The 26,790-nt window shown below is 38.7% G+C and overlaps 14 non-coding genes across 14 annotated transcripts; all 14 read right to left on the reverse strand.

Moving 5' to 3' along the window:
- Positions 1-79: 79 nt before the first annotated feature.
- Positions 80-152, reverse strand: TRNAA-UGC (transfer RNA alanine (anticodon UGC)). Its single transcript has one exon. It is a non-coding gene; the product is annotated as a tRNA-Ala (tRNA).
- A 6,382-nt stretch (positions 153-6,534) lies between these two features.
- Positions 6,535-6,607, reverse strand: TRNAA-UGC (transfer RNA alanine (anticodon UGC)). The gene has a single exon. It is a non-coding gene; the product is annotated as a tRNA-Ala (tRNA).
- Positions 6,608-8,494: 1,887 nt separating this feature from the next.
- TRNAA-UGC (transfer RNA alanine (anticodon UGC)) lies at positions 8,495-8,567 on the reverse strand. The gene has a single exon. It is a non-coding gene; the product is annotated as a tRNA-Ala (tRNA).
- A 640-nt stretch (positions 8,568-9,207) lies between these two features.
- Positions 9,208-9,280, reverse strand: TRNAA-UGC (transfer RNA alanine (anticodon UGC)). The gene has a single exon. It is a non-coding gene; the product is annotated as a tRNA-Ala (tRNA).
- Positions 9,281-13,425: 4,145 nt separating this feature from the next.
- On the reverse strand, positions 13,426-13,498 carry TRNAA-UGC (transfer RNA alanine (anticodon UGC)). Its single transcript has one exon. It is a non-coding gene; the product is annotated as a tRNA-Ala (tRNA).
- Positions 13,499-15,015: 1,517 nt separating this feature from the next.
- On the reverse strand, positions 15,016-15,088 carry TRNAA-UGC (transfer RNA alanine (anticodon UGC)). The gene has a single exon. It is a non-coding gene; the product is annotated as a tRNA-Ala (tRNA).
- A 2,567-nt stretch (positions 15,089-17,655) lies between these two features.
- TRNAA-AGC (transfer RNA alanine (anticodon AGC)) lies at positions 17,656-17,728 on the reverse strand. The gene has a single exon. It is a non-coding gene; the product is annotated as a tRNA-Ala (tRNA).
- Positions 17,729-19,806: 2,078 nt separating this feature from the next.
- On the reverse strand, positions 19,807-19,879 carry TRNAA-UGC (transfer RNA alanine (anticodon UGC)). The gene has a single exon. It is a non-coding gene; the product is annotated as a tRNA-Ala (tRNA).
- Positions 19,880-20,157: 278 nt separating this feature from the next.
- Positions 20,158-20,230, reverse strand: TRNAA-AGC (transfer RNA alanine (anticodon AGC)). Its single transcript has one exon. It is a non-coding gene; the product is annotated as a tRNA-Ala (tRNA).
- A 1,536-nt stretch (positions 20,231-21,766) lies between these two features.
- Positions 21,767-21,839, reverse strand: TRNAA-UGC (transfer RNA alanine (anticodon UGC)). The gene has a single exon. It is a non-coding gene; the product is annotated as a tRNA-Ala (tRNA).
- Positions 21,840-22,117: 278 nt separating this feature from the next.
- TRNAA-AGC (transfer RNA alanine (anticodon AGC)) lies at positions 22,118-22,190 on the reverse strand. The gene has a single exon. It is a non-coding gene; the product is annotated as a tRNA-Ala (tRNA).
- Positions 22,191-24,428: 2,238 nt separating this feature from the next.
- On the reverse strand, positions 24,429-24,501 carry TRNAA-UGC (transfer RNA alanine (anticodon UGC)). Its single transcript has one exon. It is a non-coding gene; the product is annotated as a tRNA-Ala (tRNA).
- A 1,086-nt stretch (positions 24,502-25,587) lies between these two features.
- Positions 25,588-25,660, reverse strand: TRNAA-AGC (transfer RNA alanine (anticodon AGC)). The gene has a single exon. It is a non-coding gene; the product is annotated as a tRNA-Ala (tRNA).
- Positions 25,661-25,938: 278 nt separating this feature from the next.
- On the reverse strand, positions 25,939-26,011 carry TRNAA-AGC (transfer RNA alanine (anticodon AGC)). The gene has a single exon. It is a non-coding gene; the product is annotated as a tRNA-Ala (tRNA).
- Positions 26,012-26,790: the final 779 nt, after the last annotated feature.

Genomic DNA, 26,790 nt, shown 5'->3' on the forward strand with positions numbered 1-26,790 from the left:
TATAGTTTGTTTCCCTACAATTTATTGCCAGCGTTAAGCACAACATTATTGAAAATTTATAAAGTATAAATAAAGTAACTGGAGAATGCGGGCATCGATCCCGCTACCTCTCGCATGCAAAGCGAGCGCTCTACCGTTTGAGCTAATTCCCCTACACTGAGTTCATTGCTTTAGGTGAAACAGGGAAACAGTGTATTTGCTGCATGCAATGTACTGATGGGCTTACTGCATGTACTGCCCAAATTACACATGAAACCAAGAAAACACTTGAAAAGCACATGTAAAATCTGTGGGAAAGCATAAGGTCTATATAGTTTGTTTCCCTCCAATTTATTGCCAGCGTGTCATCATGAATCCATTATGGTGATGAAGACATCACGAACCCATTATGATGTCATCATGATGTCATCATGAACCCATTATGATGATGTCATCATGAACCCATTATGATGTTGTCATGATGATGTTATCCTGAACCCATTATGATGTCATCATGAACCCATTGTGATGATGTCATCATGAACCTATTATGATGTCATCATGAACCCATTATGATGTCATCATGAACCCATTATGATGATGAAGTCATCACAAACCCATTATGATGTCATCATGATGATGTCATCATGAACCTATTGTGATGATGTCATCATGAACCCATTATGATGTCATCACGATGATGTCATCACGAACACATTATGATGTCATCATGATGATGTCATCACGAACCCATTATGATGTCATCATGATGATGTCATCATGAACCCATTATGATGTCATCATGAACCCTTTATGATGATGAAGTCATCACGAACCCATTATGATGTCATCATGATGATGTCATCATGAACCTATTGTGATGATGTCATCATGAACCCACTATGATATCATCACGATGATGTCATCACGAACACATTATGATGTCATGATGATGTCATCACGGACCCATTCTGATGTCATCATGATGATGTCATCACGAACCCATTATGATGTCATCATGATGATGTCATCACGAACCCATTATGATGTCATCATGATGATGTCATCACGAACCCATTATGATGCTGTTATCATGATCCCACTATGATTTCGTCATGATGATGTCATCATGAACCCATTGTAATGAAGTCACCACGAACCCATTATGATGTCATCATGATGATGTCATCATGAACCCATTATGATGTCATCATGAACCCTTTATGATGATGTCATCACGAACCCTTCATGATGTCGTCATGATAATGTCATCATAAACCCATTATGATGATGAAGTCATCATGAACCCATTATGATGTCATCATGATGATGTCATCATGAACCCATTGTGATGATGTCATCATGAACCCATTAAGATATTGCCATGATGATGTCAGGGAAACATGATGAAACAGGGAAACAGTGTATTTGCTTCATGTAATGTACCATTAAGCTTGCTGCTTGTACTGCTCTAATTACACATGAAACCAAGAAAACACTTAGAGAACACGGTCATTGAACCAACTACCCCTCGCATGCTAAGCGAGCACACCACCATTTGAACTAAATCCCCTTTGTATTCTACAGTTATTCGTGAAGTTGAAAAATCTGTGGGAAAGCATAGGGTCTATATAGTTTGTTTCCCTCCAATTTATAGCCAGCGTTCAGCACAACATTATTGAAAATTTATAAAGTATAAACAAAGTAACTGGAGAACGCGGGCATCGATCCCGCTACCTCTCGCATGCAAAGCGAGCGCTCTACCATTTGAGCTAATTCCCCTACATAGAGTGGCTTGTTTTAGGTGAAACAGGGAAACAGTGTATTTGCTGCATGTAATGTACTGATGGGCTTGCTGCATGTACTGTTCTAATTACACATGAAACCAAGAAAACACTTGAAAAGCACATGAAAAGTCTGTGGGAAATCATAAGGTCTATATAGTTTGTTTCCCTCCAATTTATTGCCATCATAAGGTCTATATAGTTTGTTTCCCTCCAATTTATTGCCAGCGTTAAGCACAACATTATTGAAAATTTATAAAGTATAAATAAAGTAAATGGAGAATGCGGGCATCGATCCCGCTACTTCTCGCATGCAAAGCGAGCGCTCTACCATTTGAGCTAATTCCCCTACATAGAGTGGCATGTTTTAGGTGAAACAGTGTATTTGCTGCATGTAATGTACTGATGGGCTTGCTGCATGTACTGTTCTAATTACACATGAAACCAAGAAAACACTTGAAAAGCACATGAAAAATCTGTGGGAAATCATAAGGTCTATATAGTTTGTTTCCCTCCAATTTATTGCCAGCATACGGTCTATATAGTTTGTTTCCCTCCAATTTATTGCCAGCGTTAAGCACAACATTATTGAAAATTTATAAAGTATAAATAAAGTAACTAGAGAATGCGGGCATCGATCCCGCTACCTCTCGCATGCTAAGCGAGCACTCTACCATTTGAGCTAATTCCCCTACACTGAGTCTATTGCTTTAGGTGAAACAGGGAAACAGTGTATTTGCTGCATGCAATGTACTGATGGGCTTACTGCATGTACTGCCCAAATTACACATGAAACCAAGAAAACACTTGAAAAGCACATGTAAAATCTGTGGGAAAGCATAAGGTCTATATAGTTTGTTTCCCTCCAATTTATTGCCAGCGTGTCATCATGAACCCATTATGGTGATGAAGACATCACGAACCCATTATGATGTCATCATGATGTCATCATGAACCCATTATGATGATGTCATCATGAACCCATTATGATGTTGTCATGATGATGTTATCCTGAACCCATTATGATGTCATCATGAACCCATTGTGATGATGCCATTATGAACCTATTATGATGTCATCATGAACCCATTATGATGTCATCATGAACCCATTATGATGATGAAGTCATCACCAACCCATTATGATGTCATCATGATGATGTCATCATGAACCTATTGTGATGATGTCATCATGAACCCATTATGATGTCATCACGATGATGTCATCACGAACACATTATGATGTCATCATGATGATGTCATCATGAACCCATTATGATGTCATCATGATGATGTCATCATGAACCCATTATGATGTCATCATGAACCCTTTATGATGATGAAGTCATCACGAACCCATTATGATGTCATCATGATGATGTCATCATGAACCTAATGTGATGATGTCATCATGAACCCACTATGATATCATCGCGATGATGTCATCACGAACACATTATGATGTCATGATGATGTCATCACGGACCCATTCTGATGTCATCATGATGATGTCATCACGAACCCATTATGATGTCATCATGATGATGTCATCACGAACCCATTATGATGTCATCATGATGATGTCATCACGAACCCATTATGATGCTGTAATCATGATCCCACTATGATTTCGTCATGATGATGTCATCATGAACCCATTGTAATGAAGTCACCACGAACCCATTATGATGTCATCATGATGATGTCATCATGAACCCATTATGATGTCATCATGAACCCTTTATGATGATGTCATCACGAACCCTTCATGATGTCGTCATGATAATGTCATCATAAACCCATTATGATGATGAAGTCATCATGAACCCATTATGATGTCATCATGATGATGTCATCATGAACCCATTGTGATGATGTCATCATGAACCCATTATGATATTGCCATGATGATGTCAGGGAAACATGATGAAACAGGGAAACAGTGTATTTGCTTCATGTAATGTACCATTAAGCTTGCTGCTTGTACTGCTCTAATTACACATGAAACCAAGAAAACACTTAGAGAACACGGTCATTGAACCAACTACCCCTCGCATGCTAAGCGAGCACACCACCATTTGAACTAAATCCCCTTTGTATTCTACAGTTATTCGTGAAGTTGAAAAATCTGTGGGAAAGCATAGGGTCTATATAGTTTGTTTCCCTCCAATTTATTGCCAGCGTTAAGCACAACATTATTGAAAATTTATAAAGTATAAATAAAGTAACTGGAGAACGCGGGCATCGATCCCGCTACCTCTCGCATGCTAAGCGAGCGTTCTACCATTTGAGCTAATTCCCCTACATAGAGTGGCATGTTTTAGGTGAAACAGGGAAACAGTGTATTTGCTGCATGTAATGTACTGATGGGCTTGCTGCATGTACTGTTCTAATTACACATGAAACCAAGAAAACACTTGAAAAGCACATGAAAAATCTGTGGGAAATCATAAGGTCTATATAGTTTGTTTCCCTCCAATTTATTGCCAGCATACGGTCTATATAGTTTGTTTCCCTCCAATTTATTGCCAGCGTTAAGCACAACATTATTGAAAATTTATAAAGTATAAATAAAGTAACTGGCGAATGCGGGCATTGATCCCACTACCTCTCGCATGCGAAGCGAGCGCTCTACCATTTGAGCTAATTCCCCTACACTGAGTCCGTTGTTTTAGGTGAAACAGGGAAACAGTGTATTTGCTGCATGTAATGTACTGATGGGCTTACTGCATGTACTGCTCAAATTACACATGAAACCAAGAAAACACTTGAAAAGCACATGTAAAATCTGTGGGAAAGCATAAGGTCTATATAGTTTGTTTCCCTCCAATTTATTGCCAGCGTGTCATCATGAACCCATTATGGTGATGAAGACATCACGAAACCATTATGATGTCATCATGATGTCATCATGAACCCATTATGATGATGTCATCATGAACCCATTATGATGTTGTCATGATGATGTTATCCTGAACCCATTATGATGTCATCATGATGATGTCATCATGAACCTATTGTGATGATGTCATCATGAACCCATTATGATGTCATCACGATGATGTCATCACGAACACATTATGATGTCATCATGATGATGTCATCATGAACCCATTATGATGTCATCATGATGATGTCATCATGAACCGATTATGATGTCATCATGAACCCTTTATGATGATGAAGTCATCACGAACCCATTATGATGTCATCATGATGATGTCATCATGAACCTATTGTGATGATGTCATCATGAACCCACTATGATATCATCACGATGATGTCATCACGAACACATTATGATGTCATGATGATGTCATCACGGACCCATTATGATGTCATCATGATGATGTCATCACGAACCCATTATGATGTCATCATGATGATGTCATCACGAACCCATTATGATGTCATCATGATGATGTCATCACGAACCCATTATGATGCTGTTATCATGATCCCACTATGATTTCGTCATGATGATGTCATCATGAACCCATTGTAATGAAGTCACCACGAACCCATTATGATGTCATCATGATGATGTCATCATGAACCCATTATGATGTCATCATGAACCCTTTATGATGATGTCATCACGAACCCTTCATGATGTCGTCATGATAATGTCATCATAAACCCATTATGATGATGAAGTCATCATGAACCCATTATGATGTCATCATGATGATGTCATCATGAACCCATTGTGATGATGTCATCATGAACCCATTAAGATATTGCCATGATGATGTCAGGGAAACATGATGAAACAGGGAAACAGTGTATTTGCTTCATGTAATGTACCATTAAGCTTGCTGCTTGTACTGCTCTAATTACACATGAAACCAAGAAAACACTTAGAGAACACGGTCATTGAACCAACTACCCCTCGCATGCTAAGCGAGCACACCACCATTTGAACTAAATCCCCTTTGTATTCTACAGTTATTCGTGAAGTTGAAAAATTTGTGGGAAAGCATAGGGTCTATATAGTTTGTTTCCCTCCAATTTATAGCCAGCGTTCAGCACAACATTATTGAAAATTTATAAAGTATAAACAAAGTAACTGGAGAACGCGGGCATCGATCCCGCTACCTCTCGCATGCAAAGCGAGCGCTCTACCATTTGAGCTAATTCCCCTACATAGAGTGGCATGTTTTAAGTGAAACAGGGAAACAGTGTATTTGCTGCATGTAATGTACTGATGGGCTTGCTGCATGTACTGTTCTAATTACACATGAAACCAAGAAAACACTTGAAAAGCACATGAAAAGTCTGTGGGAAATCATAAGGTCTATATAGTTTGTTTCCCTCCAATTTATTGCCATCATAAGGTCTATATAGTTTGTTTCCCTCCAATTTATTGCCAGCGTTAAGCACAACATTATTGAAAATTTATAAAGTATAAATAAAGTAACTGGAGAATGCGGGCATCGATCCCGCTACCTCTCGCATGCAAAGCGAGGGTTCTACCATTTGAGCTAATTCCCCTACATAGAGTGGCATGTTTTAGGTGAAACAGGGAAACAGTGTATTTGCTGCATGTAATGTACTGATGGGCTTGCTGCATGTACTGTTCTAATTACACATGGAACCAAGAAAACACTTGAAAAGCACATGAAAAATCTGTGGGAAATCATAAGGTCTATATAGTTTGTTTCCCTCCAATTTATTGCCAGCATACGATCTATATAGTTTGTTTCCCTACAATTTATTGCCAGCGTTAAGCACAACATTATTGAAAATTTATAAAGTATAAATAAAGTAACTGGAGAATGCGGGCATCGATCCCGCTACCTCTCGCATGCAAAGCGAGCGCTCTACCGTTTGAGCTAATTCCCCTACACTGAGTTCATTGTTTTAGGTGAAACAGGGAAACAGTGTATTTGCTGCATGCAATGTACTGATGGGCTTACTGCATGTACTGCCCAAATTACACATGAAACCAAGAAAACACTTGAAAAGCACATGTAAAATCTGTGGGAAAGCATAAGGTCTATACAGTTTGTTTCCCTCCAATTTATTGCCAGCGTGTCATCATGAATCCATTATGGTGATGAAGACATCACGAACCCATTATGATGTCATCATGATGTCATCATGAACCCATTATGATGATGTCATCATGAACCCATTATGATGTTGTCATGATGATGTTATCCTGAACCCATTATGATGTCATCATGAACCCATTGTGATGATGTCATCATGAACCTATTATGATGTCATCATGAACCCATTATGATGTCATCATGAACCCATTATGATGATGAAGTCATCACGAACCCATTATGATGTCATCATGATGATGTCATCATGAACCTATTGTGATGATGTCATCATGAACCCATTATGATGTCATCACGATGATGTCATCACGAACAAATTATGATGTCATCATGATGATGTCATCACGAACCCATTATGATGTCATCATGATGATGTCATCATGAACCCATTATGATGTCATCATGAACCCTTTATGATGATGAAGTCATCACGAACCCATTATGATGTCATCATGATGATGTCATCATGAACCTATTGTGATGATGTCATCATGAACCCACTATGATATCATCACGATGATGTCATCACGAACACATTATGATGTCATGATGATGTCATCACGGACCCATTATGATGTCATCATGATGATGTCATCACGAACCCATTATGATGTCATCATGATGATGTCATCACGAACCCATTATGATGTCATCATGATGATGTCATCACGAACCCATTATGATGCTGTTATCATGATCCCACTATGATTTCGTCATGATGATGTCATCATGAACCCATTGTAATGAAGTCACCACGAACCCATTATGATGTCATCATGATGATGTCATCATGAACCCATTATGATGTCATCATGAACCCTTTATGATGATGTCATCACGAACCCTTCATGATGTCGTCATGATAATGTCATCATAAACCCATTATGATGATGAAGTCATCATGAACCCATTATGATGTCATCATGATGATGTCATCATGAACCCATTGTGATGATGTCATCATGAACCCATTAAGATATTGCCATGATGATGTCAGGGAAACATGATGAAACAGGGAAACAGTGTATTTGCTTCATGTAATGTACCATTAAGCTTGCTGCTTGTACTGCTCTAATTACACATGAAACCAAGAAAACACTTAGAGAACACGGTCATTGAACCAACTACCCCTCGCATGCGAAGCGAGCACACCACCATTTGAACTAAATCCCCTTTGTATTCTACAGTTATTCGTGAAGTTGAAAAATCTGTGGGAAAGCATAGGGTCTATATAGTTTGTTTCCCTCCAATTTATAGCCAGCGTTCAGCACAACATTATTGAAAATTTATAAAGTATAAACAAAGTAACTGGAGAACGCGGGCATCGATCCCGCTACCTCTCGCATGCAAAGCGAGCGCTCTACCATTTGAGCTAATTCCCCTACATAGAGTGGCATGTTTTAGGTGAAACAGGGAAACAGTGTATTTGCTGCATGTAATGTACTGATGGGCTTGCTACATGTTCTGTTCTAATTACACATGAAACCAAGAAAACACTTGAAAAGCACATGAAAAGTCTGTGGGAAATCATAAGGTCTATATAGTTTGTTTCCCTCCAATTTATTGCCATCATAAGGTCTATATAGTTTGTTTCCCTCCAATTTATTGCCAGCGTTAAGCACAACATTATTGAAAATTTATAAAGTATAAATAAAGTAACTGGAGAATGCGGGCATCGATCCCGCTACCTCTCGCATGCAAAGCGAGCGCTCTACCATTTGAGCTAATTCCCCTACATAGAGTGGCATCTTTTAGGTGAAACAGGGAAACAGTGTATTTGCTGCATGTAATGTACTGATGGGCTTGCTACATGTACTGTTCTAATTACACATGAAACCAAGAAAACACTTGAAAAGCACATGAAAAATCTGTGGGAAATCATAAGGTCTATATAGTTTGTTTCCCTCCAATTTATTGCCAGCATACGGTCTATATAGTTTGTTTCCCTCCAATTTATTGCCAGCGTTAAGCACAACATTATTGAAAATTTATAAAGTATAAATAAAGTAACTGGAGAACGCGGGCATCGACCCCGCTACCTCTCGCATGCTAAGCGAGTGCTAAGCGAGTGCTCTACCATTTGAGCTGATTCCCCTACATAGAGTGGCATGTTTTAGGTGAAACAGGGAAACAGTGTATTTGCTGCATGTAATGTACTGATGGGCTTGCTGCATGTACTGTTCTAATTACACATGAAACCAAGAAAACACTAGAAAAGCACATGAAAAATCTGTGGGAAATCATAAGGTCTATATAGTTTGTTTCCCTCCAATTTATTGCCAGCATACGATCTATATAGTTTGTTTCCCTACAATTTATTGCCAGCGTTAAGCACAACATTATTGAAAATTTATAAAGTATAAATAAAGTAACTGGAGAATGCGGGCATCGATCCCGCTACCTCTCGCATGCAAAGCGAGCGCTCTACCGTTTGAGCTAAATCCCCTACACTGAGTTCATTGTTTTAGGTGAAACAGGGAAACAGTGTATTTGCTGCATGCAATGTACTGATGGGCTTACTGCATGTACTGCCCAAATTACACATGAAACCAAGAAAACACTTGAAAAGCACATGTAAAATCTGTGGGAAAGCATAAGGTCTATATAGTTTGTTTCCCTCCAATTTATTGCCAGCGTGTCATCATGAACCCATTATGGTGATGAAGACATCACGAACCCATTATGATGTCATCATGATGTCATCATGAACCCATTATGATGATGTCATCATGAACCCATTATGATGTTGTCATGATGATGTTATCCTGAACCCATTATGATGTCATCATGAACCCATTGTGATGATGTCATCATGAACCTATTATGATGTCATCATGAACCCATTATGATGTCATCATGAACCCATTATGATGATGAAGTCATCACGAACCCATTATGATGTCATCATGATGATGTCATCATGAACCTATTGTGATGATGTCATCATGAACCCAGTATGATGTCATCACGATGATGTCATCACGAACACATTATGATGTCATCATGATGATGTCATCATGAACCCATTATGATGTCATCATGAACCGATTATGATGTCATCATGAACCCTTTATGATGATGAAGTCATCACGAACCCATTATGATGTCATCATGATGATGTCATCATGAACCTATTGTGATGATGTCATCATGAACCCACTATGATATCATCACGATGATGTCATCACGAACACATTATGATGTCATGATGATGTCATCACGGACCCATTATGATGTCATCATGATGATGTCATCACGAACCCATTATGATGTCATCATGATGATGTCATCACGAACCCATTATGATGTCATCATGATGATGTCATCACGAACCCATTATGATGCTGTAATCATGATCCCACTATGATTTCGTCATGATGATGTCATCATGAACCCATTGTAATGAAGTCACCACGAACCCATTATGATGTCATCATGATGATGTCATCATGAACCCTTTATGATGATGTCATCACGAACCCTTCATGATGTCGTCATGATAATGTCATCATAAACCCATTATGATGATGAAGTCATCATGAACCCATTATGATGTCATCATGATGATGTCATCATGAACCAATTGTGATGATGTCATCATGAACCCATTATGATCTTGCCATGATGATGTCAGGGAAACATGATGAAACAGGGAAACAGTGTATTTGCTTCATGTAATGTACCATTAAGCTTGCTGCTTGTACTGATCTAATTACACATGAAACCAAGAAAACACTTAGAGAACACGGTCATTGAACCAACTACCCCTCGCATGCTAAGCGAGCACACCACCATTTGAACTAAATCCCCTTTGTATTCTACAGTTATTCGAGAAGTTGAAAAATCTGTGGGAAAGCATAGGGTCTATATAGTTTGTTTCCCTTCAATTTATAGCCAGCGTTCAGCACAACATTATTGAAAATTTATAAAGTATAAATAAAGTAACTGGAGAACGCGGGCATCGATCCCGCTACCTCTCGCATGCAAAGCGAGCGCTCTACCATTTGAGCTAATTCCCCTACATAGAGTGGCATGTTTTAGGTGAAACAGGGAAACAGTGTATTTGCTGCATGTAATGTACTGATGGGCTTGCTGCATGTACTGTTCTAATTACACATGAAACCAAGAAAACACTTGAAAAGCACATGAAAAGTCTGTGGGAAATCATAAGGTCTATATAGTTTGTTTCCCTCCAATTTATTGCCATCATAAGGTCTATATAGTTTGTTTCCCTCCAATTTATTGCCAGCGTTAAGCACAACATTATTGAAAATTTATAAAGTATAAATAAAGTAACTGGAGAATGCAGGCATCGATCCCGCTACCTCTCGCATGCTAAGCGAGCGCTCTACCATTTGAGCTAATTCCCCTACATAGAGTGGCATCTTTTAGGTGAAACAGGGAAACAGTGTATTTGCTGCATGTAATGTACTGATGGGCTTGCTGCATGTACTGTTCTAATTACACATGAAACCAAGAAAACACTTGAAAAGCACATGAAAAATCTGTGGGAAATCATAAGGTCTATATAGTTTGTTTCCCTCCAATTTATTGCCAGCATACGGTCTATATAGTTTGTTTCCCTCCAATTTATTGCCAGCGTTAAGCACAACATTATTGAAAATTTATAAAGTATAAATAAAGTAACTGGAGAATGCGGGCATTGATCCCACTACCTCTCGCATGCGAAGCGAGCGCTCTACCATTTGAGCTAATTCCCCTACACTGAGTCCATTGTTTTAGGTGAAACAGGGAAACAGTGTATTTGCTGCATGTAATGTACTTATGGGCTTACTGCATGTACTGCTCAAATTACACGTGAAACCAAGAAAACACTTGAAAAGCACATGTAAAATCTGTGGGAAAGCATAAGGTCTATATAGTTTGTTTCCCTCCAATTTATTGCCAGCGTGTCATCATGAACCCATTATGGTGATGAAGACATCACGAACCCATTATGATGTCATCATGATGTCATCATGAACCCATTATGATGATGTCATCATGAACCCATTATGATGTTGTCATGATGATGTTATCCTGAACCCATTATGATGTCATCATGAACCCATTGTGATGATGTCATCATGAACCTATTATGATGTCATCATGAATCCATTATGATGTCATCATGAACCCATTATGATGATGAAGTCATCACGAACCCATTATGATGTCATCATGATGATGTCATCATGAACCTATTGTGATGATGTCATCATGAACCCAGTATGATGTCATCACGATGATGTCATCACGAACACATTATGATGTCATCATGATGATGTCATCATGAACCCATTATGATGTCATCATGATGATGTCATCATGAACCAATTATGATGTCATCATGAACCCTTTATGATGATGAAGTCATCACGAACCCATTATGATGTCATCATGATGATGTCATCATGAACCTATTGTGATGATGTCATCATGAACCCACTATGATATCATCACGATGATGTCATCACGAACACATTATGATGTCATGATGTCATCACGGACCCATTATGATGTCATCATGATGATGTCATCACGAACCCATTATGATGTCATCATGATGATGTCATCACGAACCCATTATGATGTCATCATGATGATGTCATCACGAACCCATTATGATGCTGTAATCATGATCCCACTATGATTTCGTCATGATGATGTCATCATGAACCCATTGTAATGAAGTCACCACAAACCCATTATGATGTCATCATGATGATGTCATCATGAACCCATTATGATGTCATCATGAACCCTTTATGATGATGTCATCACGAACCCTTCATGATGTCGTCATGATAATGTCATCATAAACCCATTATGATGATGAAGTCATCATGAACCCATTATGATGTCATCATGAACCAATTGTGATGATGTCATCATGAACCCATTATGATCTTGCCATGATGATGTCAGGGAAACATGATGAAACAGGGAAACAGTGTATTTGCTTCATGTAATGTACCATTAAGCTTGCTGCTTGTACTGCTCTAATTACACATGAAACCAAGAAAACACTTAGAGAACACGGTCATTGAACCAACTACCCCTCGCATGCTAAGCGAGCACACCACCATTTGAACTAAATCCCCTTTGTATTCTACAGTTATTCGTGAAGTTGAAAAATCTGTGGGAAAGCATAGGGTCTATATAGTTTGTTTCCCTCCAATTTATAGCCAGCGTTCAGCACAACATTATTGAAAATTTATAAAGTATAAATAAAGTAACTGGAGAATGCGGGCATCGATCCTGCTACCTCCCGCATGCAAAGCGAGCGCTCTACTGTTTGAGCTAATTCCCCTACATAGAGTGGCATGTTTTAGGTGAAACAGGGAAACAGTGTATTTGCTGCATGTAATGTACTGATGGGCTTGCTGCATGTACTGTTCTAATTACACATGAAACCAAGAAAACACTAGAAAAGCACATGAAAAATCTGTGGGAAATCATAAGGTCTATATAGTTTGTTTCCCTCCAATTTATTGCCAGCATACGATCTATATAGTTTGTTTCCCTACAATTTATTGCCAGCGTTAAGCACAACATTATTGAAAATTTATAAAGTATAAATAAAGTAACTGGAGAATGCGGGCATCGATCCCGCTACCTCTCGCATGCAAAGCGAGCGCTCTACCGTTTGAGCTAAATCCCCTACACTGAGTTCATTGTTTTAGGTGAAACAGGGAAACAGTGTATTTGCTGCATGCAATGTACTGATGGGCTTACTGCATGTACTGCCCAAATTACACATGAAACCAAGAAAACACTTGAAAAGCACATGTAAAATCTGTGGGAAAGCATAAGGTCTATATAGTTTGTTTCCCTCCAATTTATTGCCAGCGTGTCATCATGAACCCATTATGGTGATGAAGACATCACGAACCCATTATGATGTCATCATGATGTCATCATGAACCCATTATGATGATGTCATCATGAACCCATTATGATGTTGTCATGATGATGTTATCCTGAACCCATTATGATGTCATCATGAACCCATTGTGATGATGTCATCATGAACCTATTATGATGTCATCATGAACCCATTATGATGTCATCATGAACCCATTATGATGATGAAGTCATCACGAACCCATTATGATGTCATCATGATGATGTCATCATGAACCTATTGTGATGATGTCATCATGAACCCATTATGATGTCATCACGATGATGTCATCACGAACACATTATGATGTCATCATGATGATGTCATCATGAACCCATTATGATGTCATCATGATGATGTCATCATGAACCGATTATGATGTCATCATGAACCCTTTATGATGATGAAGTCATCACGAACCCATTATGATGTCATCATGATGATGTCATCATGAACCTATTGTGATGATGTCATCATGAACCCACTATGATATCATCACGATGATGTCATCACGAACACATTATGATGTCATGATGATGATGTCATCACGGACCCATTATGATGTCATCATGATGATGTCATCACGAACCCATTATGATGTCATCATGATGATGTCATCACGAACCCATTATGATGTCATCGTGATGATGTCATCACGAACCCATTATGATGCTGTAATCATGATCCCACTATGATTTCGTCATGATGATGTCATCATGAACCCATTGTAATGAAGTCACCACGAACCCATTATGATGTCATCATGATGATGTCATCATGAACCCTTTATGATGATGTCATCACGAACCCTTCATGATGTCGTCATGATAATGTCATCATAAACCCATTATGATGATGAAGTCATCATGAACCCATTATGATGTCATCATGATGATGTCATCATGAACCAATTGTGATGATGTCATCATGAACCCATTATGATCTTGCCATGATGATGTCAGGGAAACATGAAGAAACAGGGAAACAGTGTATTTGCTTCATGTAATGTACCATTAAGCTTGCTGCTTGTACTGATCTAATTACACATGAAACCAAGAAAACACTTAGAGAACACGGTCATTGAACCAACTACCCCTCGCATGCTAAGCGAGCACACCACCATTTGAACTAAATCCCCTTTGTATTCTACAGTTATTCGAGAAGTTGAAAAATCTGTGGGAAAGCATAGGGTCTATATAGTTTGTTTCCCTTCAATTTATAGCCAGCGTTCAGCACAACATTATTGAAAATTTATAAAGTATAAATAAAGTAACTGGAGAATGCGGGCATCGATCCCGCTACCTCTCGCATGCAAAGCGAGCGCTCTACCATTTGAGCTAATTCCCCTACATAGAGTGGCATGTTCTAGGTGAAACAGGGAAACAGTGTATTTGCTGCATGTAATGTACTGATGGGCTTGCTGCATGTACTGTTCTAATTACACATGAAACCAAGAAAACACTTGAAAAGCACATGAAAAGTCTGTGGGAAATCATAAGGTCTATATAGTTTGTTTCCCTCCAATTTATTGCCATCATAAGGTCTATATAGTTTGTTTCCCTCCAATTTATTGCCAGCGTTAAGCACAACATTATTGAAAATTTATAAAGTATAAATAAAGTAACTGGAGAATGCGGGCATCGATCCCGCTACCTCTCGCATGCTAAGCGAGCTCTCTACCATTTGAGCTAATTCCGCTACATAGAGTGGCATGTTTTAGGTGAAACAGGGAAACAGTGTATTTGCTGCATGTAATGTACTGATGGGCTTGCTGCATGTACTGTTCTAATTACACATGAAACCAAGAAAACACTTGAAAAGCACATGAAAAATCTGTGGGAAATCATAAGGTCTATATAGTTTGTTTCCCTCCAATTTATTGCCAGCATACGGTCTATATAGTTTGTTTCCCTCCAATTTATTGCCAGCGTTAAGCACAACATTATTGAAAATTTATAAAGTATAAATAAAGTAACTGGAGAATGCGGGCATTGATCCCACTACCTCTCGCATGCGAAGCGAGCGCTCTACCATTTGAGCTAATTCCCCTACACTGAGTCCATTGTTTTAGGAGAAACAGGGAAACAGTGTATTTGCTGCATGTAATGTACTTATGGGCTTACTGCATGTACTGCTCAAATTACACGTGAAACCAAGAAAACACTTGAAAAGCACATGTAAAATCTGTGGGAAAGCATAAGGTCTATATAGTTTGTTTCCCTCCAATTTATTGCCAGCGTGTCATCATGAACCCATTATGGTGATGAAGACATCACGAACCCATTATGATGTCATCATGATGTCATCATGAACCCATTATGATGATGTCATCATGAACCCATTATGATGTTGTCATGATGATGTTATCCTGAACCCATTATGATGTCATCATGAACCCATTGTGATGATGTCATCATGAACCTATTATGATGTCATCATGAACCCATTATGATGTCATCATGAACCCATTATGATGATGAAGTCATCACGAACCCATTATGATGTCATCATGATGATGTCATCATGAACCTATTGTGATGATGTCATCATGAACCCAGTATGATGTCATCACGATGATGTCATCACGAACACATTATGATGTCATCATGATGATGTCATCATGAACCCATTATGATGTCATCATGATGATGTCATCATGAACCAATTATGATGTCATCATGAACCCTTTATGATGATGAAGTCATCACGAACCCATTATGATGTCATCATGATGATGTCATCATGAACCTATTGTGATGATGTCATCATGAACCCACTATGATATCATCACGATGATGTCATCACGAACACATTATGATGTCATGATGATGTCATCACGGACCCATTATGATGTCATCATGATGATGTCATCACGAACCCATTATGATGTCATCATGATGATGTCATCACGAACCCATTATGATGTCATCATGATGATGTCATCACGAACCCATTATGATGCTGTAATCATGATCCCACTATGATTTCGTCATGATGATGTCATCATGAACCCATTGTAATGAAGTCACCACGAACCCATTATGATGTCATCATGATGATGTCATCATGAACCCTTTATGATGATGTCATCACGAACCCTTCATGATGTCGTCATGATAATGTCATCATAAACCCATTATGATGATGAAGTCATCATGAACCCATTATGATGTCATCATGATGATGTCATCATGAACCAATTGTGATGATGTCATCATGAACCCATTATGATCTTGCCATGATGATGTCAGGGAAACATGATGAAACAGGGAAACAGTGTATTTGCTTCATGTAATGTACCATTAAGCTTGCTGCTTGTACTGATCTAATTACACATGAAACCAAGAAAACACTTAGAGAACACGGTCATTGAACCAACTACCCCTCGCATGCTAAGCGAGCACACCACCATTTGAACTAAATCCCCTTTGTATTCTACAGTTATTCGAGAAGTTGAAAAATCTGTGGGAAAGCATAGGGTCTATATAGTTTGTTTCCCTTCAATTTATAGCCAGCGTTCAGCACAACATTATTGAAAATTTATAAAGTATAAATAAAGCAACTGGAGAATGCGGGCATCGATCCCGCTACCTCTCGCATGCAAAGCGAGCGCTCTACCATTTGAGCTATTTCCCCTACATAGAGTGGCATGTTTTAGGTGAAACAGGGAAACAGTGTATTTGCTGCATGTAATGTACTGATGGGCTTGCTGCATGTACTGTTCTAATTACACATGAAACCAAGAAAACACTTGAAAAGCACATGAAAAGTCTGTGGGAAATCATAAGGTCTATATAGTTTGTTTCCCTCCAATTTATTGCCATCATAAGGTCTATATAGTTTGTTTCCCTCCAATTTATTGCCAGCGTTAAGCACAACATTATTGAAAATTTATAAAGTATAAATAAAGTAACTGGAGAATGCGGGCATCGATCCCGCTACCTCTCGCATGCTAAGCGAGCGCTCTACCATTTGAGCTAATTCCCCTACATAGAGTGGCATGTTTTAGGTGAAACAGGGAAACAGTGTATTTGCTGCATGTAATGTACTGATGGGCTTGCTGCATGTACTGTTCTAATTACACATGAAACCAAGAAAACACTTGAAAAGCACATGAAAAATCTGTGGGAAATCATAAGGTCTATATAGTTTGTTTCCCTCCAATTTATTGCCAGCATACGGTCTATATAGTTTGTTTCCCTCCAATTTATTGCCAGCGTTAAGCACAACATTATTGAAAATTTATAAAGTATAAATAAAGTAACTGGAGAATGCGGGCATTGATCCCACTACCTCTCGCATGCGAAGCGAGCGCTCTACCATTTGAGCTAATTCCCCTACACTGAGTCCATTGTTTTAGGTGAAACAGGGAAACAGTGTATTTGCTGCATGTAATGTACTTATGGGCTTACTGCATGTACTGCTCAAATTACACGTGAAACCAAGAAAACACTTGAAAAGCACATGTAAAATCTGTGGGAAAGCATAAGGTCTATATAGTTTGTTTCCCTCCAATTTATTGCCAGCGTGTCATCATGAACCCATTATGGTGATGAAGACATCACGAACCCATTATGATGTCATCATGATGTCATCATGAACCCATTATGATGATGTCATCATGAACCCATTATGATGTTGTCATGATGATGTTATCCTGAACCCATTATGATGTCATCATGAACCCATTGTGATGATGTCATCATGAACCTATTATGATGTCATCATGAACCCATTATGATGTCATCATGAACCCATTATGATGATGAAGTCATCACGAACCCATTATGATGTCATCATGATGATGTCATCATGAACCCATTATGATGTCATCACGATGATGTCATCACGAACACATTATGATGTCATCATGATGATGTCATCATGAACCCATTATGATGTCATCATGATGATGTCATCATGAACCGATTATGATGTCATCATGAACCCTTTATGATGATGAAGTCATCACGAACCCATTATGATGTCATCATGATGATGTCATCATGAACCTATTGTGATGATGTCATCATGAACCCACTATGATATCATCACGATGATGTCATCACGAACACATTATGATGTCATGATGATGTCATCACGGACCCATTATGATGTCATCATGATGATGTCATCACGAACCCATTATGATGTCATCATGATGATGTCATCATGAACCCATTATGATGTCAACATGAACCCTTTATGATGATGAAGTCATCACGAACCCATTATGATGTCATCATGATGATGTCATCATGAACCTATTGTGATGATGTCATCATGAACCCACTATGATATCATCACGATGATGTCATCACGAACACATTATGATGTCATGATGATGTCATCACGGACCCATTATGATGTCATCATGATGATGTCATCACGAACCCATTATGATGTCATCATGATGATGTCATCACGAACCCATTATGATGCTGTAATCATGATCCCACTATGATTTCGTCATGATGATGTCATCATGAACCCATTGTAATGAAGTCACCACGAACCCATTATGATGTCATTATGATGATGTCATCATGAACCCATTATGATGTCATCATGAACCCTTTATGATGATGTCATCACGAACCCTTCATGATGTCGTCATGATAATGTCATCATAAACCCATTATGATGATGAAGTCATCATGAACCCATTATGATGTCATCATGATGATGTCATCATGAACCCATTGTGATGATGTCATCATGAACCCATTATGATATTGCCATGATGATGTCAGGGAAACATGATGAAACAGGGAAACAGTGTATTTGCTTCATGTAATGTACCATTAAGCTTGCTGCTTGTACTGCTCTAATTACACATGAAACCAAGAAAACACTTAGAGAACACGGTCATTGAACCAACTACCCCTCGCATGCTAAGCGAGCACACCACCATTTGAACTAAATCCCCTTTGTATTCTACAGTTATTCGTGAAGTTGAAAAATCTGTGGGAAAGCATAGGGTCTATATAGTTTGTTTCCCTCCAATTTATTGCCAGCGTTAAGCACAACATTATTGAAAATTTATAAAGTATAAATAAAGTAACTGGAGAATGCGGGCATCGATCCCGCTACCTCTCGCATGCAAAGCGAGCGCTCTACCATTTGAGCTAATTCCCCTACATAGAGTAGCATGTTTTAGGTGAAACAGGGAAACAGTGTATTTGCTGCATGTAATGTACTGATGGGCTTGCTGCATGTACTGTTCTAATTACACATGAAACCAAGAAAACACTTGAAAAGCACATGAAAAATCTGTGGGAAATCATAAGGTCTATATAGTTTGTTTCCCTCCAATTTATTGCCAGCATACGGTCTATATAGTTTGTTTCCCTCCAATTTATTGCCAGCGTTAAGCACAACATTATTGAAAATTTATAAAGTATAAATAAAGTAACTGGAGAATGCGGGCATCGATCCCGCTACCTCTCGCATGCTAAGCGAGCGCTCTACCATTTGAGCTAATTCCCCTACACTGAGTCCATTGTTTTAGGTGAAACAGGGTAACAGTGTATTTGCTGCATGCAATGTACTGATGGACTTACTGCATGTACTGCCCAAATTACACATGAAACCAAGAAAACACTTGAAAAGCACATGTAAAATCTGTGGGAAAGCATAAGGTCTATATAGTTTGTTTCCCTCCAATTTATTGCCAGCGTGTCATCATGAACCCATTATGGTGATGAAGACATCACGAACCCATTATGATGTCATCATGATGTCATCATGAACCCATTATGATGATGTCATCATGAACCCATTATGATGTTGTCATGATGATGTTATCCTGAACCCATGCTGATGACATCATGAACCCATTGTGATGATGCCATTATGAACCTATTATGATGTCATCATGAACCCATTATGATGTCATCATGAACCCATTATGATGATGAAGTCATCACGAACCCATTATGATGTCATCATGATGATGTCATCATGAACCTAATGTGATGATGTCATCATGAACCCATTATGATGTCATCACGATGATGTCATCACGAACACATTATGATGTCATCATGATGATGTCATCATGAACCCATTATGATGTCATCATGATGATGTCATCATGAACCGATTATGATGTCATCATGAACCCTTTATGATGATGAAGTCATCACGAACCCATTATGATGTCATCATGATGATGTCATCATGAACCTATTGTGATGATGTCATCATGAACCCACTATGATATCATCACGATGATGTCATCACGAACACATTATGATGTCATGATGATGTCATCACGGACCCATTATGATGTCATCATGATGATGTCATCACGAACCCATTATGATGTCATCATGATGATGTCATCACGAACCCATTATGATGTCATCATGATGATGTCATCACGAACCCATTATGATGCTGTAATCATGATCCCACTATGATTTCGTCATGATGATGTCATCATGAACCCATTGTAATGAAGTCACCACGAACCCATTATGATGTCATTATGATGATGTCATCATGAACCCATTATGATGTCATCATGAACCCTTTATGATGATGTCATCACGAACCCTTCATGATGTCGTCATGATAATGTCATCATAAACCCATTATGATGATGAAGTCATCATGAACCCATTATGATGTCATCATGATGATGTCATCATGAACCCATTGTGATGATGTCATCATGAACCCATTATGATATTGCCATGATGATGTCAGGGAAACATGATGAAACAGGGAAACAGTGTATTTGCTTCATGTAATGTACCATTAAGCTTGCTGCTTGTACTGCTCTAATTACACATGAAACCAAGAAAACACTTAGAGAACACGGTCATTGAACCAACTACCCCTCGCATGCTAAGCGAGCACACCACCATTTGAACTAAATCCCCTTTGTATTCTACAGTTATTCGTGAAGTTGAAAAATCTGTGGGAAAGCATAGGGTCTATATAGTTTGTTTCCCTCCAATTTATTGCCAGCGTTAAGCACAACATTATTGAAAATTTATAAAGTATAAATAAAGTAACTGGAGAATGCGGGCATCGATCCCGCTACCTCTCGCATGCAAAGCGAGCGCTCTACCATTTGAGCTAATTCCCCTACATAGAGTGGCATGTTTTAGGTGAAACAGGGAAACAGTGTATTTGCTGCATGTAATGTACTGATGGGCTTGCTGCATGTACTGTTCTAATTACACATGAAACCAAGAAAACACTTGAAAAGCACATGAAAAATCTGTGGGAAATCATAAGGTCTATATAGTTTGTTTCCCTCCAATTTATTGCCAGCATACGGTCTATATAGTTTGTTTCCCTCCAATTTATTGCCAGCGTTAAGCACAACATTATTGAAAATTTATAAAGTATAAATAAAGTAACTGGAGAATGCGGGCATCGATCCCGCTACCTCTCGCATGCTAAGCGAGCGCTCTACCATTTGAGCTAATTCCCCTACACTGAGTCCATTGTTTTAGGTGAAACAGGGTAACAGTGTATTTGCTGCATGCAATGTACTGATGGACTTACTGCATGTACTGCCCAAATTACACATGAAACCAAGAAAACACTTGAAAAGCACATGTAAAATCTGTGGGAAAGCATAAGGTCTATATAGTTTGTTTCCCTCCAATTTATTGCCATCAGAAGGTCTATATAGTTTGTTTCCCTCCAATTTATTGCCATCATAAGGTCTATATAGTTTGTTTCCCTCCAATTTATTGCCAGCGTTAAGCACAACATTATTGAAAATTTATAAAGTATAAATAAAGTAACCGGAGAACGCGGGCATCGATCCCGCTACCTCTCGCATGCAAAGCGAGCGCTCTACCATTTGAGCTAATTCCCCTACATAGAGCGGCATGTTTTAGGTGAAACAGGGAAACAGTGTATTTGCTGCATGTAATGTACTGATGGGCTTGCTGCATGTACTGTTCTAATTACACATGAAACCAAGAAAACACTTGAAAAGCACATGAAAAGTCTGTGGGAAATCATACGGTCTATATAGTTTGTTTCCCTCCAATTTATTGCCAGCGTAAAGCACAACATTATTGAAAATTTATAAAGTATAAATAAAGTAACTGGAAAATGCGGGCATTGATCCCACTACCTCTCGCATGCGAAGCGAGCGCTCTACCATTTGAGCTAATTCCGCTACACTGAGTCCATTGTTTTAGGTGAAACAGGGAAACAGTGTATTTGCTGCATGTAATGTACTGATGGGCTTACTGCATGTACTGCTCAAATTACACATGAAACCAAGAAAACACTTGAAAAGCACATGTAAAATCTGTGGGAAAGCATAAGGTCTATATAGTTTGTTTCCCTCCAATTTATTGCCAGCGTGTCATCATGAACCCATTATGGTGATGAAGACATCACGAAACCATTATGATGTCATCATGATGTCATCATGAACCCATTATGATGATGTCATCATGAACCCATTATGATGTTGTCATGATGATGTTATCCTGAACCCATTATGATGTCATCATGAACCCATTGTGATGATGTCATCATGAACCTATTATGATGTCATCATGAACCCATTATGATGTCATCATGAACCCATTATGATGATGAAGTCATCACGAACCCATTATGATGTCATCATGATGATGTCATCCTGAACCTATTGTGATGATGTCATCATGAACCCATTATGATGTCATCACGATGATGTCATCACGAACACATTATGATGTCATCATGATGATGTCATCATGAACCCATTATGATGTCATCATGATGATGTCATCATGAACCGATTATGATGTCATCATGAACCCTTTATGATGATGAAGTCATCACGAACCCATTATGATGTCATCATGATGATGTCATCATGAACCTATTGTGATGATGTCATCATGAACCCACTATGATATCATCACGATGATGTCATCACGAACACATTATGATGTCATGATGATGTCATCACGGACCCATTATGATGTCATCATGATGATGTCATCACGAACCCATTATGATGTCATCATGATGATGTCATCACGAACCCATTATGATGTCATCATGATGATGTCATCACGAACCCATTATGATGCTGTAATCATGATCCCACTATGATTTCGTCATGATGATGTCATCATGAACCCATTGTAATGAAGTCACCACGAACCCATTATGATGTCATCATGATGATGTCATCATGAACCCATTATGATGTCATCATGAACCCTTTATGATGATGTCATCACGAACCCTTCATGATGTCGTCATGATAATGTCATCATAAACCCATTATGATGATGAAGTCATCATGAACCCATTATGATGTCATCATGATGATGTCATCATGAACCCATTGTGATGATGTCATCATGAACCCATTATGATCTTGCCATGATGATGTCAGGGAAACATGATGAAACAGGGAAACAGTGTATTTGCTTCATGTAATGTACCATTAAGCTTGCTGCTTGTACTGCTCTAATTACACATGAAACCAAGAAAACACTTAGAGAACACGGTCATTGAACCAACTACCCCTCGCATGCTAAGCGAGCACACCACCATTTGAACTAAATTCCCTTTGTATTCTACAGTTATTCGTGAAGTTGAAAAATCTGTGGGAAAGCATAGGGTCTATATAGTTTGTTTCCCTCCAATTTATAGCCAGCGTTCAGCACAACATTATTGAAAATTTATAAAGTATAAATAAAGTAACTGGAGAATGCGGGAATCGATCCCGCTACCTCTCGCATGCAAAGCGAGCGCTCTACCGTTTGAGCTAATCCCCCTACATAGAGTGGCATGTTTTAGGTGAAACAGGGAAACAGTGTATTTGCTGCATGTAATGTACTGATGGGCTTGCTGCATGTACTGTTCTAATTACACATGAAACCAAGAAAACACTTGAAAAGCACATGAAAAATCTGTGGGAAATCATAAGGTCTATATAGTTTGTTTCCCTCCAATTTATTGCCAGCATACGGTCTATATAGTTTGTTTCCCTCCAATTTATTGCCAGCGTTAAGCACAACATTATTGAAAATTTATAAAGTATAAATAAAGTAACTGGAGAATGCGGGCATCGATCCCACTACCTCTCGCATGCTAAGCGAGCGCTCTACCGTTTGAGATAATTCCCCTACACTGAGTCCATTGCTTTAGGTGAAACAGGGAAACAGTGTATTTGCTGCATGCAATGTACTGATGGGCTTACTGCATGTACTGCCCAAATTACACATGAAACCAAGAAAACACTTGAAAAGCACATGTAAAATCTGTGGGAAAGCATAAGGTCTATATAGTTTGTTTCCCTCCAATTTATTGCCAGCGTGTCATCATGAACCCATTATGGTGATGAAGACATCACGAACCCATTATGATGTCATCATGATGTCATCATGAACCCATTATGATGATGTCATCATGAACCCATTATGATGTTGTCATGATGATGTTATCCTGAACCCATTATGATGTCATCATGAACCCATTGTGATGATGCCATTATGAACCTATTATGATGTCATCATGAACCCATTATGATCCCGCTACCTCTCGCATGCAAAGCGAGCGCTCTACCATTTGAGCTAATTCCCCTACATAGAGTGGCATGTTTTAGGTGAAACAGGGAAACAGTGTATTTGCTGCATGTAATGTACTGATGGGCTTGCTGCATGTACTGTTCTAATTACACATGAAACCAAGAAAACACTTGAAAAGCACATGAAAAGTCTGTGGGAAATCATAAGGTCTATATAGTTTGTTTCCCTTCAATTTATTGCCATCATAAGGTCTATATAGTTTGTTTCCCTCCAATTTATTGCCAGTGTTAAGCACAACATTATTGAAAATTTATAAAGTATAAATAAAGTAACTGGAGAATGCGGGCATCGATCCCGCTACCTCTCGCATGCTAAGCGAGCGCTCTACCATTTGAGCTAATTCCCCTACATAGTGTGGCATGTTTTAGGTGAAACAGGGAAACAGTGTATTTGCTGCATGTAATGTACTGATGGGCTTGCTGCATGTACTGTTCTAATTACACATGAAACCAAGAAAACACTTGAAAAGCACATGAAAAATCTGTGGGAAATCATAAGGTCTATATAGTTTGTTTCCCTCCAATTTATTGCCAGCATACGGTCTATATAGTTTGTTTCCCTCCAATTTATTGCCAGCGTTAAGCACAACATTATTGAAAATTTATAAAGTATAAATAAAGTAACTGGAGAATGCGGGCATCGATCCCGCTACCTCTCGCATGCTAAGCGAGCGCTCTACCATTTGAGCTAATTCCCCTACACTGAGTCCGTTGTTTTAGGTGAAACAGGGAAACAGTGTATTTGCTGCATGCAATGTACTGATGGGCTTACTGCATGTACTGCCCAAATTACACATGAAACCAAGAAAACACTTGAAAAGCACATGTAAAATCTGTGGGAAAGCATAAGGTCTATATAGTTTGTTTCCCTCCAATTTATTGCCAGCGTGTCATCATGAACCCATTATGGTGATGAAGACATCACGAACCCATTATGATGTCATCATGATGTCATCATGAACCCATTATGATGATGTCATCATGAACCCATTATGATGTTGTCATGATGATGTTATCCTGAACCCATTATGATGTCATCATGAACTCATTGTGATGATGCCATTATGAACCTATTATGATGTCATCATGAACCCATTATGATGTCATCATGAACCCATTATGATGATGAAGTCATCACGAACCCATTATGATGTCATCATGATGATGTCATCATGAACCTATTGTGATGATGTCATCATGAACCCATTATGATGTCATCACGATGATGTAATCACGAACACATTATGATGTCATCATGATGATGTCATCATGAACCCATTATGATGTCATCATGATGATGTCATCATGAACCGATTATGATGTCATCATGAACCCTTTATGATGATGAAGTCATCACGAACCCATTATGATGTCATCATGATGATGTCATCATGAACCTATTGTGATGATGTCATCATGAACCCACTATGATATCATCACGATGATGTCATCACGAACACATTATGATGTCATGATG

This window comes from Spea bombifrons, chromosome 5 (assembly GCF_027358695.1).
Source record: "Spea bombifrons isolate aSpeBom1 chromosome 5, aSpeBom1.2.pri, whole genome shotgun sequence".
In the NCBI taxonomy this organism is placed as follows: Eukaryota; Metazoa; Chordata; class Amphibia; order Anura; family Pelobatidae; genus Spea; species Spea bombifrons.